Source organism: Penaeus monodon, chromosome 34 (genome assembly GCF_015228065.2).
Source record: "Penaeus monodon isolate SGIC_2016 chromosome 34, NSTDA_Pmon_1, whole genome shotgun sequence".
Taxonomy (NCBI): Eukaryota; Metazoa; Arthropoda; class Malacostraca; order Decapoda; family Penaeidae; genus Penaeus; species Penaeus monodon.
The window spans coordinates 6,217,174-6,218,100 of NC_051419.1; the positions used below are offsets into that span (position 1 = coordinate 6,217,174).

General features: G+C 32.8%; 1 protein-coding gene across 1 annotated transcript in view; it reads right to left on the minus strand.

The window, feature by feature from the left end:
• Positions 1–549: 549 nt before the first annotated feature.
• LOC119594548 (transcription initiation factor TFIID subunit 10-like) overlaps positions 550–927 on the minus strand; it is a gene marked incomplete in the record, with an annotated part of 45,035 nt that continues 44,657 nt past the window's right edge. Inside the window, 1 exon segment of the mRNA XM_037943580.1 lies at positions 550–927.

The window sequence follows — 927 nt, forward strand, 5'->3', positions numbered from 1 at the left end:
TAGTTTTAATTTACGTTACCTTGTATGAAAAGAACCAAGCCAGCCAAGCCACCAGGACCAGCTTGGGGTATTTTAAGCTAAAAGCGAGTCTTTCTCTTATGAGGTAACAGGATTTTCTTCCTTTTCAATCCCAGATTTATCGGATGTATAATCCAATGGTTCTCAAGCTGTAAAATGTTCAAATACCGACGCTGTATCACTGCATCTGACATGATATGCAGTTAATAGTGAGTGTGTTGTACAGTAAATCATGTTTATAAAAAAAAAAGATAATGATAGTTATCATTCTTCAGTTATTATATGATTTCCTCTGTACTTCCGTTTTCTTTTCAACGTTATTAGTGTTGATAATTGGTAGAAAATGAAGAGAGAAGGACACGAGGATGTTGAAACTTGCTCAAAACGGAATTGAATGTAAAAGGTTGAAAATCAACAGTATGATTATAGGCTTATTACCAGTCAATATCATTATGTTAAGTGCATCTTCAGCTCAGTAAAAAGAACACGTTTTTTATTGTATTTCGGTACGATACAAATAAAACGAGTATAAGAGTTTTTAATAGTTTTTTATTACCATGCACAATCATTCAACTTCCATTCAAAATTCCCATTTTGATAGTAAGAAAACGCTCTTTTCGAATTTCGTGATAATTATACCAAAAAAAAATTCTAGACAACAAATACAACGAACTGCAGGGCGGGTTAATATTCAACTATACAAAATCTGTTAATCTCATTTAAAAAAAAATCATATATCGATCTCTTCATAGAAATATAAGAAAAAGATGAAAAACCCCTGTTTCTAAATGACACACACACTTAGAAGTAAATATATATATTTGCCTCTCATCAGCTAGCCCACACGGAAGACCATGATGGGAGAAGGGAGCAAAGGATAATAAAGAATAGGAGGTCCACAAACAACTA